This window comes from Schistocerca piceifrons, chromosome 11 (assembly GCF_021461385.2).
Source record: "Schistocerca piceifrons isolate TAMUIC-IGC-003096 chromosome 11, iqSchPice1.1, whole genome shotgun sequence".
Classification (NCBI taxonomy): domain Eukaryota; kingdom Metazoa; phylum Arthropoda; class Insecta; order Orthoptera; family Acrididae; genus Schistocerca; species Schistocerca piceifrons.
Window position 1 is genome coordinate 167,148,065 of NC_060148.1, and position 14,768 is coordinate 167,162,832.

At 41.0% G+C, this 14,768-nt stretch overlaps 1 protein-coding gene across 1 annotated transcript in view; it reads left to right on the plus strand.

Annotated features, from left to right (window-relative positions):
* The first annotated feature begins 388 nt into the window (after window positions 1-388).
* LOC124720307 (speckle-type POZ protein-like) overlaps window positions 389-14,768 on the plus strand; it is a 100,456-nt gene continuing 86,076 nt past the window's right edge. The window contains exon 1 of the mRNA XM_047245615.1: window positions 389-487. The gene's annotated coding sequence lies outside the window, so the exon portion shown is untranslated. The remainder of the gene's footprint in view (window positions 488-14,768) is intronic.

Here is a 14,768-nt window from a genome sequence, read left to right on the forward strand (position 1 = left end):
GGAATGCCTGAAATCATGTCTTCACAGCACACTCTTGACTCTATGGATCGCGGAATATTGATTTCCCTAATGATTTCCGATGCGGAATGTCGCATGCGTCTGACATTCCACGTTCAACGCCAGTTAATTCCCGTTCTGCGGCAACAATGACGTCGGAAATATTTCCGCATATGTCACCTGACTACACACGAGAGCTCCGCCGATGCACTTCACTTTTATACATCGTGTACGCGATACTACCGCCATCTGTATTTGTGTATACTGCTGTTCCGTGTCTTTTGTCACCTCAGTGTATTTTATTGTTGAATGCGTTCGCAGTGCTGAGCGCACAGACGTTTCGCAGTTGTCTGCGAGTCCCGGTTCGGCCGCGCGGCGGCAGCACTGCAGCGCTGTCTGTTCTACGTCGCAGTTCGTTGCAGGCGTGTCTACTTGGAGCATATTAAAGTTGCGTGGTGAATCGGGGAAGTACTTCTGAGGACATACAGCGGTAAGTTAGCTCCGTATGTGTGTCATTTTTCTCACGCGTTTGTGTCTCGCTCAGTTCAGTAATTTGCGAATTAACGGACTAGACAACAAATGCTTTGATACAGATAACTTTCTGCGACAGCGTAGTTACTTACTAGCCTGATATTTAGTTCGATGATTCTTTGTAACGAAACTCACTGTGTGCTTTTGTTGGAAGTATTATTGTCAAACTTGCATTTGTTCCTTTTAATTCTCGGTTAAGTTTATGAGGAACTACGTGCTTGATGTTGCAGTGTGCCATTGGAAAATACATTGACATTTTTAAAACGGTAGCGTAACCACACTGACAGTAATTTCATGTCATAAGAAACTGGGAAAAATTTTGGACTCTTGAAAGCTCTTTAACTATTATTTTTTACTGTGAGATGACGTGTTGTTCTTCAAAGTTTATGCAGCGATGTACTACCTAGACTGATTTAACCGGCTGTCAAAATGCGTAACGCATTTACGTTTGTAGCTTTTAACTCTGCTTATGGACACTTGGTTGAGGTAAAAACGTACTTGGTAAGTCATAAACATGTGCTTCATTGCTCACCCTGTATGCCGTCGACGGATAAAAAGTCTTCAAGAGTAAGTTTTTGTCAAAACACTGTAGGGCGTCTGTTACTGTCGCCTGTTTTCGAAGGACGTTAGGTTCAGTGGACGTCATACGACTGTTCGGCCCAAGTCTGTAAGTAGCTTTTAGTTTGCCATGAGTCCTACACCGTTTAGTAGGGTAGAGCACTGAATGCTTTATTAGTTTGTTGCACATGCGAGTTTGCACTAGAAATGTTCTGCTTTCCACTATAATACATCGTAAGAATAAACAAAACAAACGCGATGATTAGTCAGAAGCCGTTAGCACACGTACACTGGTCTCGTTACGCTCTTGGAAGTAGGTCCCACTTACGTATTAACTGTATTATTACTAAGTTGCGTTAAGTGAAACTAAGACATTCAAATGTATTAACAGCTACAGACGTTTCTCTCAATCGCGCTTTAGCGACGTGGTTTTTATTTCAAAAACTGTGTACAGTCACTGCCTCTACACTGTTGTGCTCTGATTGTCGCGCTGATAATGCGCAGTATGAAAATGGCTGAGGTTTGCTTCCTGTTCCGTGGTGAAACACGCGTGAGCAATACGGTTATAAAGTGCCGAGATATAGGCTGTTCTCAATGTTTTCCATAAATTTACGGAGATGATCGGCCTTGAAGTTTTCCCAGCGACTTTGTGTAGTACAGTTGATTTATAAACCCATATCATACGTGTAGCGCACTCGGTAGCGTAACGGAATGAATTCACATGCTGATTAGAAAACTCATCATAATTTCTTATGAATAATGCACGTCGTCTTGTTTCTAATAACGTATTGGACGCGAAATTCCTGTGTTCGTTTCAAATAGAAATACAAATTCTTAATTATTGGTGTTTTATGAAAGACTTCATAAGTTGCTTAAATTAAGCAAACATAACTATTTTTTCAAGGCAAAACTGAAAAACCAAATCCTCTTTACTTGGACTATGTGCATAGTTTTATACCGCTTTAATTTTTTAAGGCAAAACTGAAAAACCAAATCCTCTTTACTTGGACTATCTGCGTTTTATGCCGCAGAGGTAGAGAAGTATTGTAGAAACATGAAACAACAATAATTTTCACAGCATCGAGCACATCATACAAATGCATTTTTTTGATTTGCTGCTGTACCATTACAATGTGAACCCAACAGAACTGATCTGGAGCCAAGTTAAGAGACTTGGCCCGAGAAGTAACATGACTGTTTTCTGCCAGACGATGTACTAGAACTAACGCACGCAGCTTTTTCACACGCCACTGCCGAACGCTGGCGGGAAATAGAACGGCTCGTCATGAAAGAAGAGAAAATGCGGCGCCTGGTTGGCTTCGAGGATTGTGTTGATAGGGTCGTTGTCAACGTAGCAGGTGACACTTCCACAACTGAAATGTATTTCTCGGTTTCTGATGTGGAAAGAGCTGAGAGATTACCAGACGACTAATTAATACCTTCATTGGCTTCAGTATTCAACAGTACGGTGAAATCCTTGCAGTATGCTTTTGCATTACACACAGTTCGCTCAGAAAAATTACCTCATATTTTCATCACTTGTTTGTAATTTGAAGACTATGTCAGGTGCGAACGAGTGCATTTCATGCTTTCCGTCTGGTCACCTAAGAAGCGCGCGGTAGTGCTGGAGTTCCTCCGAATATTATTTCGTCCTCATTAAAAATTAAATTACGTTCGAAGCTATATTGCTTCTTTGCTCGTCTCTTTTTACGTCTGAACTGCAACTGCTCTCAGCATTGCAGGTTAGTTGGACCGCTGGCTGGGCAGTGGTGTCCAAGTATAATGCGCCAGCATAGCTGTTGTCCCGCATTATCACTCATTCTATATGCGTGTAACACAGCATAAAACGTGTCCTTATAATTAGATTAGATTAGTACTTGTTCCATAGATCATGAAAACGACACTTCGTAATGATGTGGAACGTGTCAGGTTAATAAAAGGCGTCTATACAAGATATTACATTATACAAACTATTACATGACACTATTTTTAATTTTTTCTTTTTTTTGTGGCGGCTTGGGAAAGTATCCACTTACTATATCCAAAAATTCATCTAATGATTAGAAGGAGTTGCCGTTCAGAAATTCTTTTAATTTCCTTTTAACTACTATATGGCTATCTGTCAGACTTTTGATGCTATTAGGTAAGTGACCAAAGACTTTTGTGGCAGCATGATTTAGCCCCCTCTGAGCCAAAGCTAGATTTAACCTTGAGTAGTGAAGATCATCCATTCTCCTCGTGTTGCAGCCATTTACACTGCCATTACTTTTGAATTCGTTCGGATTGTTAATAACAAATTTCGTAAGTGGATATATATATATATATATATATATATATATATATATATATATATATATATATATATTTTGTGAGGCTATAGTGAAGATCTGTAGCTCTTTAAATAAGTGTGTGCAGGATGATCTTGGATGATCTCCAGCAATTATTCTCATTACACACTTTTGTACTATGTACACTCTTTTACTCAATGATGAATTACCCGAGAATATGATGCCATACGAAAGCAGAGAGTGAAAATAGGCGTGGTAAGCCAAAATTTGCAATGACCCTAATAGCATAAGTAGCTGAACTCAAACGTTTCAGCAGATCTTCAGTGTTTTTTCCAGTTCAACCGCACATCAGCACATACACCTAGAAATTTTGAATATTCTACTGTAGCTACCGATTTCTGATCGAAGTCTATATTTATTAATGGTGTCATTCCATTTCCTGTGTGGAACTGTATGTACTGTGTTTTGTCAAAGTTTAATGAGAGCCCACTTGCAGAGAACCACTTAATGATTTTCTGAAAAACATCGTTTACAATTTCACCAATTAATTCTTGTCTTTTGGGTGTGATAGCTATACTTGTATCATTGCCAAAAGGTACCAGCTTTGCATCTTCGTGAATATAGAATGGCAAGTCATTAATATATATTAAGAACAGCAGAGGACCCCAGACCGAACCTTGCGGCACCCCATTCTCGATTGTTCCCCAGTTTGAGAAATCACCAGTTTTTTGCATAATCGAACTTGACTGTACTGGTGACAGCTTGGCTTCCGCTCCACGTGAAACGAAATGCAATGAGATTGAAGCAAACGCGGAAGAATACATGGCGTAATGTTTACATCAGGTTTATTCTTATGGTGAGCAGATTATAGTGTATATTTTCTACTTACGATCTTCAGCTGTTAATTGTGTAGGGTGGCGAAGACAAAAATAGTTCTTGTAAGTGTAAAGGAACGGCAGTGAAATTACAGGAACAAAAAGCTGAAATGGAGTTACCAATTATTTACAACGAAAAATATAGTAAAAATTAATTTGTAGTAGGTGCTGTGAATCCTTGCAAGCGTCTGAGCGCATTCAGATAAACCTGGCGCAAAGTCCGGGTATGGTGACGGCAACTTGACAGCCGACGTTGTCTTTCAGTTCCTCTATTGTGTGTGGATTTGTTTCATAGCCCTTGCTCTTCAGTTGTCCCCACAGAAAAAAATCGTACGTTGTTAGGTCCGGCGAACGTGGTGGCCATTAATGTTTGCTAACAGTTCGTTCCTCTGTGAAGACATCGTTGACTCGTTGCAGTGGTACTTTAGACGGTGGCACGTTGTCCCATCTTGCTGGAAGACGCAGTATTGCCGCCCGTATTCAGTGAGTCGAGCTCAAAATGTATCAAAATTTTCCATGTATGCAAACGTGTTTGAGGGTATTGTCAAAAAATATCGGTCCGGTGATGCGCGTTCCTGTTAACAACGCACCAAACGGCGAGCTCTTCATCGTGGAGTGGCTGCTCACATACAATGGACAGTAGGCTTGTCCGTCGCCCGGTGCCCTGTGTGCTGTAAATTCACGCTCATTACTCAAGATTAAATAGAAAGGGTCACACAACCCACAGTTGGTGTTATTCACAAGCCACGTACAGTAATCTAAAGTGCATTTCATAAGTTTGGGACAAGAAGAATAGATTTTATTTACTTCGAGAAGTAACAGATAAACAATTAAACGTATTATGTTTGTTATTCCAACAAAAAAATGGCTCAAATGGCTCTGAGCACTATGGGACTCAACTGCTGAGGTCATCAGTCCCCTAGAACTTAGAACTACTTAAACCTAACTAACCTAAGGACATCACACATCCATGCCGGAGGCAGGATTCGAACCTGCGACCGTAGCAGTCGCGCGGTTCCGGACTGAGCGCCTAGAACCGCATGACCACCGCGGCCGACGTTATTCCAACAGATAGAATGATATTCACAGAGCAATAAATTGGACATTTTACTTCATTTAATGACTTACAAAATACAAATAATTATGTGAAATAACTTAGATTTCAATTCGCAAATGTTTTGGGACAAAGTGCAGAAATAAACCAAAAACTAGGAAATAATGAGGAATTAGTACTTTGTAGTTCTACAGCGATGTTGTACCACTTGTCAGCCGTTTTGACATACTTCGTACAAGCTTGTGTAAGTACGAAATACTTAGATTTTTCCCATTCTTCTTGCAGTCGTCTCCTGAGTTTTTGTTTACACTGTGGGGGGCTTATCGAATATGTCTTTCTAACGCATCCCATAAATTCTCAATGCAGTTCATGTCCGGATTTTGTGGAAGGGATTGACAACTTTTGGACAGTTGTACAGGAGCCACAAAATGGCGGGGGGGTGACTTTGCGACTGTCTTGTTCTTGAGTGTTTGAATGCTGAGCAGTGAGCGACCAAATGACAACCACCTACAAGGTACTTCTGTGAGAGTAAAGAGTAAAATCTCCAAAATAATTTTATTTTATTTTGTTTTTAATGTATTATTAACATTTTACAGTTCATTTCAAAATTGCTGTTCCCATACCTTTTTTTCTTTTTTTTTTTTCTTTTTCTTTTTTTTTAACTCGTGTTTCATTTGTACTCCTGAAACTCTGCGACCACGTCAGTCGAGCTACACTTTGAACCGTAAATCCAGCAATGAAAATGGGAAACCATAATCACACATTGTCACTGCATGTGCAGGAAACACACCCTGCTCTTCTTCAATGGATACAACCTGTCCACACACTGATGCACGATGTTTCCCATGCAATTTGTTCATGAGGATATTTGTTAGTTGCTGCATGAATTGAAACTTTCTTGTCATGAATTTCGTTAAAGGCATTCGCGAACAAATCCTAAGTGTAGCTGGCACAGGGACAACAACCTTCGACTTTTTATACGTCCGTGGGATCTTCTGCAACAGTCTCATTGACAACAAATCAGTATTATGAATACCGATACAGAATATTATTGGGGAGTCACCCAGAGCCTTAATGAAAACCTGGCATAAAGTCAGCCTTGCATCTTTCAGTTTTTAACAACGTTGGCCGATGTGCCAAAATCGCCACTGAGAGAACATTGATAATGACATCAGACTAATGTAGCAAAAATTGTATACTAAGCAGAATTTCCTGGTGTTCTTCCTTCCGTGAGACACGACAGAAAGTTTCCGACAAACAGGCTTCCAGTGCGAAGCGCTCGGGCTGTTGCAGAAGGTTTGATGGGACAACTGCAGATGGCAGCACTGTCCAGCAAACTTTTAGGCATTACATTTCGCTTGGTGGGGACATTCCCGAATTGTAGGACGCATTTGCTCGAATGAAGCCCGGCCGGCACGGATTCGCCTGTATGGCGGATTACGCTATTCTGATTGCAAGTTCTGTTAACATTTTTGGGCGGGCTAAGCCGCAAAAACCTGTGAAGAGCTTCGCCACTGAGGGCTTTAAGGCTCTAGGCAGGCGGGCTGCGAAATCCCGGCTGGGACAGCCGAAAATGTTACCTTTCGCCTCATAGGAAACGAAGATCGGTGTTATTCAGACTCATTTCACTAAAATTATAGAAATTATTTTCCTGCAGTTTTATTTGCTTCATGCGATGCCGTTACAACTTGGCATACGTAGATGTTGGAGTATACAGACAATGTAGTGGAATCATGCGTTTTTAAGCAATCAGTTTTCCGTCCTTTAGTGAGTAACATCGGCGCTCCGGCACATCGTGTAGCCAAGCATCTTGCTTCTCTGTTGAGTCCACAAGTAGGTCGGTGTGAACATCATATCAGGAACTCAACTGATTTTTTTTACGTCGTTTGGAGGGACTGCAGTTGAATGACTCTGATATTTTAGTGAGTTTCGATGTGGTCTCTCTCTTCACTCGTGTTCCTCTGTCTGATTCGTTGCGGTTAATTGAGGCCAGGTTTGGTGCTCAATTAACTAATCTCTTTCGGTATGTATTTGACATCAACTTACTTTTTATTTAATGACCAGTATTACGAGCAGACAGATGGAGTTGCGATGGGTAGTCCGTTGTCTCCAGCGATCGCAAATTTGTTTATGGAAGACTTCGAGGAACGTGCATTGGAGTCGGCGCCTTTGAAACCCGCCTGTTCCTTTAGATACGTTGACGATACCTTCGTTGTTTGGCCTCACGGTAGGGAGAATTTGAATGCCTTTCTAGAACATCTGAACTCGATCCACCCGAACATTCGTTTTACGATGGAGGTGGAAGAGGATGGTTGCCTTCCATTTCTTGACGTGTTGGTTAGGAGGAAGGATGATGGACCATTGGGACATGCAGTCTACAGGAAACGTACTCACACCGACTTGTACTTACAGGCTAATAGTTGTCACCATCCGGCTCAGCGTGAAGGGGTACTTCGTACCTCGGTACACAGGGCACATGTATTTTCTGACGCTGAGACTTTGCCTGCAGAGCTGTCCCATCTTGAAGTTACATTTCGTCAAAATGGTTATAGTGATGGACAGATTGAACGTGCGTTGCGCTATCGACCAACTGTACATCGAGTAATTGATGACAATTCTGAGTCGACACCTAAGTCTACTGCCTTTTTGCCTTATGTTGGAAACACATCCAACAAGATCGGTCGTATTTTACGGAAATACGATGTGAAATGTGTTTTCCGACCTCCATCTAAAATTAGAGCACTTTTGAGTTCCGTTAAGGATGATCTTGGACTGCGTAAGGCGGGTGTATGTCGTATTTCTTGTAGCTGCGGCATGGCATATTTTGGTCAAACTATCAGGACCGTGGAGGACCGGTGTACTGAGCATAAACGGCACACACGATTACAGCAGCCAAGTAGATCTGCTATTGCCGAACATTGCTTGGATACTGGTCACCCAATGTTATACAATAACACCGAGATATTGGCGTGCACGTCCAGCTATTGGGACAGTGTTATTAGGGAGGCAGTTGAGATTAAATTAGCGAGCATCCTCGTTAACAGGGATGGAGGTTTCTGTTTAAACTGTGAAGAAACAGAGGGACAGAGTCAATGCTGCCTCGCCTGCGAATTCGTAGTCTCACTATCGATAGCTCTGATAGCATCTTTGGTGGCACGAGTGTTCAGTGTGTGTGTTATCCTTCCTGCTTCAGTCCGAGAACCGAGGTTTTAAATTTGCATGTACGCCGCCTGTCCGTTGCAGTTTGCCTTGAAAATGGTGGGGTGTTCTCCCGCCAAATATCGGCGGTCGCTGAAAGTGTTACGTCTCTGATTTCCCGAAGTATACGGAGAAAAGCCTCATATCAGACAGTGGAGTACCATTGTTGTACATCATTGTTTGAGACATTTATCGTAACGTAAAGAAAAGAAAGGAGCGGTTGAGCCCAAAGAAAGCAGCAACTGCCCTCAGAAAGACCTGCGCAGATCCACTAATGATAGTTATGCATCTGGGGGGGACAGGGTCCATGTGTCGGACTAAGAATTGCTTCTCCGAGGTGTGACCACCACTGACGACATTGATTGTCAACAACTGAGACGTCTTGCAGACGCAGTCGAGGACAGCGACCAGGAAGGCTGAGTGGAGTGCTGCGCGCGCCCGCATTCTGCTAGACTGACAAACGCTATACAGGAGTTATATTGGAAAGTCACTCCGCACCCACCTTGTTCAGCTGATCTTGCGTCCTCAGATTTGCACCTTTCCCGCTCTATCGAACAACCTTCAAGGAAGTTCATCTTTCCGCATGAGAATGCTCTCCGGACATGCTTGGACGAGTTGGTCGCCTCAGAACCACGTCCTTTCTACACAGTTGCCAAACCGAAAAGTTACCCCAGCGTTGGCAGTTGCAAATAGTGAAAGAGATTATGTTATCGGTGACTAAAGTCTGTTATGTATACCTGTTCTGACGGAAAAACGCTACGAACTTACGCATGAACCCAATAGAATGCACGCTTGCCACACTGGAAAATAGCTGAGAATTTATTATGGCGCAATGGACATTCGAGAGGAAGTTCTGGAAAACTACTGCATAGGCGTCTGGGACATGTTTTATTAGATTCACCAGACCAGTAAAAAGAAAATAAATGGAAATCGTGCTTTACTTCAACGTCGTACAGTTCTGCGATGGCTTTGTTGCAGCAAGCTGCGACGTAGTCGCGAAAAAACAGTGATCCGTATATGTAATCAGTTTCCTTTAATTTACTTCAATGGTCGCAGACTGTTTGATAACAGATTACCGGTTTCGGTCTTTAATGACCATCATCAGATCTGCAGCGAATGGGAAAAACATAAATACACTCGCAAACCAACAGGTTAAAGAACAAACACATAGACCATAATGAAAAGTAGTACTGACAAAATTTACATTTGTGCGCTTTAAATATGAAGAGGCACGCCTGTTTCGTGAAAACAAAGTCCTAATGTACTGCAGCCATAGTGGCATCGTCAAATGTTAAATGCGGAATCAGCACCAGCATCGCCAAATACATACAGATAACATAACATGCACGAGTCATGTTGTCAGTAGCACTACTGTTTAAAACAAGCTGATGCACAGGAGCCACCAGATGTTTGTGTTCCAAGTTGACCAGATGTCGCTAATGTTGGCATACACTAGTTTTCGATGATAAATTGAAACAGCGAAAATAAAGGGGATACAACAGTTGAAGTCTATACGCTTATAACGTATAAAAGGCATTACAGTAATAAAAAGCAATAAAAGGGAGAACACGACAAAAGTAATATTGTTAAAAAGACGAAGAGTTAAAAAAACAGTGGTTGACATGTGCTCTAGTGTCAATATTCTAGATAATGACATAAATATTAAACACCGTTGATAGTCTACCGGGTAATATTAAACAACCATAAAATAAATCGCTAAAGGAGCCACAACTGAAAGGAAACATAGTGCTGCACATAATCAGCCCTGTCTGTTATCGCTAAGGCCAGAATTCCGCACAGGCGGGAAACAGTTGGAGGAACGTGACCGGCAGAGGGCCCCTCCTACCGTTGCACGAAAAGAATGATAAAATACCGTAACAGTGGATGATCCACATTATCTGATTAATGTAGTCTATGAAATGAACAGAGAAGGAACGACAACGTACTAGAGTCATGCGTTAATGTATGGAAACGAAGAAAACATGTGATGCACTCAATACCAGGTGAACTTACGAACACACTATATATAACAGAGGCGTGCAGTGATTAGGGTAAAACATTGTCAGATAAACCAAAGTAGGTATGCGGCACAAAGTCATTTTGCCAGTTAAGCAGCCAGCCACGAAACAAAACGGCTTTGGGACAACATTTATCTGAAACTGGTCATTCCGTAGGAAACATTGAGAGTTGCATGCGTATTCTTTACCGAGTGGAAAACGGCCGTGCTCTTAATTTCTTAGAGGAGCTCGAAATTTATAAAACAAAAAATAGAGAACCAACGAAACTGCTTAACTGGCAAAATGACTTTGTGCCCCATGCCTACTTTGGTTCATCTGACAATGTTTTAACCTAATCACTGCACGCCTCTGTTGTATATAGTGTGTTCGTTAAGTTCACCTGGTATTGAGTGCATCACATGTTTTCTTCGTTTCCACACATTTAACGCATGACTCTAGTACGTTGTCGTTCCTTCTCTGTTCATTTCATAGGCTACATTAATCAGATAATGTGGAGCATCCACTGTTACGGTATTTTATCATTCTTTTCGTGCAACGGTAGGAGGGGCCCTCTGCCGGTCACGTTCCTCCAACTGTTTCCCGCCTGTGCGGAATTCTGGCCTTAGCGATAACAGACAGGGCTGATTATGTGCAGCACTATGTTTCCTTTCAGTTGTGGCTCCTTTAGCGATTTATTTTATGGTTGTTTAATATTACCCGGTAGACTATCAACGGTGTTTAATATTTATGTCATTATCTAGAATATTGACACTAGAGCACATGTCAACCACTGTTTTTTTAACTCTTCGTCTTTTTAACAATATTACTTTTGTCGTGTTCTTCCTTTTATTGCTTTTTATTACTGTAATGCCTTTTATACGTTATAAGCGTATAGACTTCAACTGTTGTATCCCCTTTATTTTCGCTGTTTCAATTTATCATCGAAAACTAGTGTATGCCAACATTAGCGACATCTGGTCAACTTGGAACACAAACATCTGGTGGCTCCTGTGCATCAGCTTGTTTTAAACAGTAGTGCTACCGACAACATGACTCGTGCATGTTACGTTATCTGTATGTATTTGGCGATGCTGGTGCTGATTCCGCATTTAACATTTGACGATGCCACTATGGCTGCAGTACATTAGGACTTTGTTTTCACGAAACAGGCGTGCCTCTTCATATTTAAAGCGCACAAATGTAAATTTTGTCAGTACTACTTTTCATTATGGTCTATGTGTTTGTTCTTTAACCTGTTGGTTTGCGAGTGTATTTATGTTTTTCCCATTCGCTGCAAATCTGATGATGGTCATTAAAGACCGAAACCGGTAATCTGTTGTCAAACAATCTATGACCATTGACGTAAATTAGAGGGAACTTTGTTGCAACGTAGCTAAATATCAGGCAAAATCTTTTATTAGCTGTAGCTCCGTAACTAAACATTTGCCGTCGTATGTTAATATGAACTAATTTATTTAGTTTTACTTTTAGAGTAACATATTAAAATATTTGCATATCTTCCCGAATTACCCTGTATATCAGGTGTGGGCCAGGTCCTGCATACTTCAAGTACACGAGTAGGTTCAGCCACGACACACAGAAGCAGGGACATTATTGTGTCAGCAGTATTGCACCAGTCCTGCAGTGTGTTCGTTGCTCGTTTCGTATGGAATTGTTATTTGTATAGCATTGATCGATTTTCCCATTTTCTATGTTGTTGTTGTTTTGGTCTTGAGTCCTGATACTGGTTTGATGCAGCTCTCCATGCTACCCTATCCTGTGCAAGCTTCTTCATCTTCCAGTACTTACTTCAACCTACATCCTTCTGAATCTTCCCCGAGGTCGGCTTCTACCAGTTTTTCCATTCGTCTGTAAAGAATTCGCGTGACTATTTTGCAGCCGTGACTTATTAAACTGATAGTTCGGTAATTTTCACATCTGTCAACACCTGCTTTCTTTGGGATTCGGAATATTTCCAACCAGTGCAAATGTTCCAAATAAAAATTACTCCTTTGTCAAAAAGATTTACTGAAAAATGAAAACTTTTAAGACTGCTGCTATGGGTAATTGATAGTTCGGTTTTTACTCAGTTATTAGTAAAATATTAGAAAGTAGCTGTTTGGGCAGGCATTGTTGGTGATGTCTTGATTGGGCCCCATGTTCTTCCACCTACGCTCAATGGAGCACGTTATCACGATAGGTGGCAATAGGTTTGATGCTACGACGGGAGAGAGTATTCAACGGCTAGAAAAACAGTGTTTTCTTTGCGAAAAAATTGTTCAAATGGCTCTGAGTACTATGTGACTTAACTTCTGAGGTCATCAGTCCCCTAGAACTTAGAACTACTTAAACCTAACTAACCTAAGGACACCACGCACATCCATGCCCGAGGCAGGATTCGAACCTGCGACCGTAGCAGTCGCGCGGTTCCGGACTGCAGCGCCTAGAACCGCACGGCCACCAAGGTCGGCCTTTGTGAAAAAATTAAGCGGTCTGGCTCAGAGGCGTCTGTCCTCTGTCTTGTCCGTCCATTTGTTTTCTGATCCAGGAAGTGCAGTGGTGGACGAAAATTTTTAATGGAGTGCAACAGCAGCAGCAAGGACGAACTTTTGTGCAAAGTGCACGTATTGCGAGCTGAGGATAGTATTTTTGTAGTAATCTTCGAAAAACTTGGGCCTCACAAAACCATTAGCACAAATATGTTTAGCTCGACCTCAACGGAAACGCCTACAGATACTTTTGTGTGGCGTATATCGGCGATTTCAGTGATGGCTGCAGAGATGAATCGTCAGTTAGAGCTGCAAATTAAAAATTTTCGGGAGGCAGTGAGTATTCTCGCTCGTATCAGGGTCGGCCATCGGAACTAATACGTCACTGGTGACGTCCAAGTGCTGGCAGGGGCGGATCCAGGATCTCGGTCGGGGGGGGGGGGGGGGGGCAAATGTTTTGGTACCTGCCTTCCAAAAAATTAATTCCAAATAAAATCATTAATACTCTATACGCACGCACACACAATATATATATAATATTCTGTTTTTAGTTTAATTGTGTATCGACATGTGTTAAGTGTGTTTAATGAAATAAATTACTGCATTACCTAAAACATATTCTTCAGAGACGACACGTGCACTTGAAAAACTCTGTTTTTGTCTGCTAATGTAAAATCTATAAAAATGCTAATGGTCATTTGTTTCCATTCTTAAATCTTCGAAATTAGTTCACCAATTGTTTTCATTTGACAGAATGTTGCCATCGAATTCGCACATTTGTTTATACGCAGCAATGACGATACGACTGTGAAAAGTTATAATAGGGTATTTGACTGTGTTCAGGAAATCATCTTATATTGTTAATTAGGTCATTTTATGCTCATAATAAGCTGTTTTTTCTCATGAATGTAAATATTAACAATAAGAAATTTCTGTCTTTCTTCGTGTAAAAAAAATAAGAAATAAAATAAAAATGCAAAAGTATAAATAAAATGAAATATAATATTAAATACGTATATTCACAATACTGCTCTTAAATATTAAATTCTAATCTCGTTTTACGCCCACTTTTTGAAAATCTTGTAATTACTTTTTCTACATCTACAGGAATCTGGTAATGAATATGCGTAAGTGCAAGACCAAGGAGGCGGATTTAATTCATCGATGTTCTTAAATAAGCAGATTCTTCCTTCTACTCCGGCAGTTTCCTTGGCTATTGGCAAACACCAGTTTGTTTCTTCAAGATTTGACTTCCGAAATAAGCAAACAGTTTAGAAGAAAGCCACAGCTCTAAGTTCTAACACCGTTATGAAATTCATGCTTTTTTTCAGGTTGCGATAGAAGCATACGCTTAGTACCTCAGAATAAATTATATTGATGAGGAAAACGCATCTCCCTTAGTCTTTGGCAGAGTTGCCTTCTGCACTTTGGAGAAAGAGAAATGAATCTGAGTTTTCTAGATTTCAGTATCTGTTTGAATCTGCTGACCGTAACATTTATATTCTTACCGTATGAGAGAATGGATTGTGAATTAATCCACAGACGTTATTTTCGTGTACATTATTACATTTGGCTAATTATTGTTTGTTCACATTCCGCATCAAAAGTGAGAAGAAAGCCAAAACGTGGGAGAAGCGTTCATCCAGATCGAAAACGTGCAATTGCAGAATAAAAGGGACTGTCGTAAGGTTCTCACCATTTGCAACAGAATATTTTCAAGTATTCCTTCGGTGTTCATCCCTTAATTATCAACACCATCTCTTTGCAAACTGCCACTAGAA